General features: G+C 38.4%; 1 long non-coding RNA gene across 1 annotated transcript; it reads right to left on the reverse strand.

Annotated features, from left to right (window-relative positions):
- Nucleotides 1-982: 982 nt before the first annotated feature.
- LOC308686340 lies at nt 983-1,455 on the reverse strand. The gene is made up of 3 exons (XR_014029578.1): nt 1,419-1,455; nt 1,211-1,312; nt 983-1,133 (listed from the first exon to the last, which is right to left on the reverse strand). It is a non-coding gene; the product is annotated as an uncharacterized lncRNA (long non-coding RNA).
- Nucleotides 1,456-3,283: the final 1,828 nt, after the last annotated feature.

Consider the following 3,283-nt stretch of genomic DNA (forward strand, 5'->3'; position numbering starts at 1 on the left):
ACAGAATTACAGTAATGAGAAAAAAAAGGTAGAAACAAAGTGTGTGTGTGTGTGTGTGTGTGTGTGTGTGTGTGTGTGTGTGTGTTCTCACTAACAAGTCTAAAACAAGACACCTGCTTAGCCTTTCAGCTGAAATTGCAATCAGCAGTGTTTGAAAGGCAAAAGGCTGAAATCTATTCTTTTTTGAATGTGTGGTTCACAGTTTTGACAGCAGTGTGTTAGCATTTGAACACAGTAAATCCACAGTGTTGTGCAGGTTGTGGTTGAAGTCATGGGATAAGTTAGCCTGGTAATACCAAACTCTGCTACTTCACTTTGCTTTGTAGACAGAGTCTGGAATGGCATAATAGAGAAGTGTTTTCTCTCTTGCTAGGGGGCGCTTGTCTGAAGTTTAAAATCATTGGTTACCCGTAAGCCAATCACATAACGTTTGGTTATGGCGTGTGTTATGCGCATGCTCAGCCGCATCTAACTTCCACTGTAAACACATGTATGATGCGAAAACAAAACCATCGAGCGAAATACCGGAGTGAACATGGCTGTGAACGACTTTTGCAGATTATGTGAAGTAAATCTACGCATCCACAGTACAATCAGCGTCTACGTCACGCTCTCAGCCCGCCCTCTGTTCAATGATTGGCCCGGCCGTCCGAAGGCCGCTGGAAAACTGAAAGATAAGCTGCTATCTCAGACTGACTACAGAAGCGAAATGAAATTGAGCGGAAGTAGGAAGTCTGACGTAGTCAGGCTAGGGATAAGTGTGTAGAGTTTTAAAAACTGTTCAACCAATGAAAAATGAACTAGAGTTTGGTCCACATGAACTGCTGTTGTGCAGACTGTAGTTAGAGTTTTGCACATGTGACTCCAGTTGTGCTCACTGTTTAGCAATCAAAAAAAACTAACAATCAACTGGATTTTGTGAATTTAAAAAAAGCACAAAAATACAAGACATTAATTACCATCTCCTTGTGCTTCCCAAGGCAGAATAAAATCATCAGAGAGACTGCATGCTGCTTCGGTGTCAATTTTGTCCTCACAGCCAGGAATGGTGTTGTACAGCACTATCTTCTCTCTGAGTGTCTTTTTGAGCTCACCAAGTCTTCTCCGTTTGCGTTGCCTTGTTTGGTTACTGTCTGTAAGTTAAAAAAATAAATAAAAATTAACAAATTAAAATTACAACATGCAAGTTGAGTGATGTAGTATCAAATACCATTTTGTCGATACAGATCATGCTTCTTTCTTCGGATGGAAAAAATAATCTCATCGATTTCACTCTGGAGCTCTTCCTGCCTACTGTGAGTCCTGTGTCTCTCTTGAAAACCAGAAATAAGCAAAGTCGACCATTACAGAAAACAAAGTATCACTACAAAAATGTAGAAAAATATATATGGAAATGTATACATCAGCGTGTTACATACCAGTGGCTGCCCATTGCTTGACATCACACACCCACCGATCAGCATCCTCCAAAGAGATGTGTAACTCCTGCTTGAGACTCAAGATTGGCTGCTTCCATTTCTGCTCTCTGTGTAGTCTATTTAAAAAATATAAAAAATTACAGAAAACATAGTTATCACTGCAAAATTAACCACAAATGCCCCCGAAAAAAATGCAGGGGAGAGCGCGATCACAGTCATAGTGTCTCCAGGGCCCAGAAAACACCTTAACATGCAGTCTAGGATTCTTACTTTGACAAATCTTTTCGCCAGTGTCTTGTGGAGACTCCACCTTCCTATTATCCATCCCATGGCAAGCACAGTTATCATATCTCCTCTGCCTATAAAAAACAAAAACAAAAAAAACAATAAGAACAAATCAATGGTACAATCTAGCATTGTGTCAAACACAAGGGTTAACCCTTTTTCAACCAACCTGACTTGGTCATGTACTTTGTAGTAAGAGCTGCCCTTGAAAGGAAGCTATTGACCTGTTCCACCTCTTCACCAACAGTATTTCCTGCACCCTCCTGGCTTCTACCGCCCCACCTAACCTGCTCCAAAGAATAAGATCAAGACCTTTATCATACAAATCTTATTAGTTTGTGTATCATCAATTGAATTTGAATTTTGATATGTTCAATATGTGAAAATATAAAATGTTCTGAGGTAGGATAACTATGAAAGAAAAGCTTTCACAACTGCAATTGTGCAGTTAGAACTTTTGGAAGGGATCAGGAAGCATATCCTACAAACAACCCTGCTGTTAAACCAGAATGATCAGTACTGTTGTAAAAGTGTTGAAATTAATGATATTAATGTTAATTATATTTAAAAAGTCCATAAGCATTGTGTGTGTGGGTGTAATATATATACACCGATAGAGATATATCCACACACACACACTAAATAAGTGTTTTTAAACTTGTCCTTGAGGATACCCAGCACTAAACATTTTGTATATCTCACTTATATGACAGTTTCTCACTTTTTTATGTTTCTAAAAAACTTAACATTAAAACGTAAACTTAGCTTGCACACAGTACCTCACATTTGCCAGTGTGAGCCTTGGCATGCATTACAGATAGAAAAGGCTTCATCGTGGTAAGGGGTTGGAGCTCAGAAAACTTTTCTGCCATCTTTTCTAAATAAGGCCAGTACCTGTAATGGAAAAATTTGCAAAACTGGTAATGAGACAAACCAGGATCTAAATGACTAGTACAATTCCTGTAACCAATCAAATAACACTATGACACATGTCAGTATGTAGTCATATGTATGGTAATGTGTTGTATCAGTACTGATAAGGTAGTAGCCATATTCATTTTCTAATTCCATATATATATATATATATATATATATATATATATATATAATGTGTGATTTTTAGTTAGTCATGGTGTTGTTCCCATGCATTACATATATTAATAAAGGTAAAACATCAGTACAAACTTCAGTTATCACTTGGCAATGGCTATCTACCTGCAAGCAATGTCCATACAAAAGAATGTTGCATTTGCAGCTTGTGCCAGCTCCTTCTGCAGGAACATTGGGTAGGCATATATTTCACCACGGTAGTGGTTCAAGCCTTGCAGCAAGATTCCATGTCTGCACACAGCTATTTCAAGGCCCTCTTCATCCACCTTGGCCCTGGACTTCTGTGCTACTTCTCTGCCTGCTGTAAATGTTGCCGGTCCGCAAACATCATGACCTGTCCTCTGAAAGTAAAAACAATATGTTACATGTAATCCCAGGACAAGAAAAAATAAAAGTAAACAAAAAGAAGGGTTATGGAGTTAAATAAATCCTTACACTTAACATTTGGCTTCTAATTTGGTCAACAAAGG

The sequence above is a fragment of the Scardinius erythrophthalmus genome (genome assembly GCF_964197995.2).
Source record: "Scardinius erythrophthalmus genome assembly, contig: HAP1_SCAFFOLD_177, whole genome shotgun sequence".
In the NCBI taxonomy this organism is placed as follows: domain Eukaryota; kingdom Metazoa; phylum Chordata; class Actinopteri; order Cypriniformes; family Leuciscidae; genus Scardinius; species Scardinius erythrophthalmus.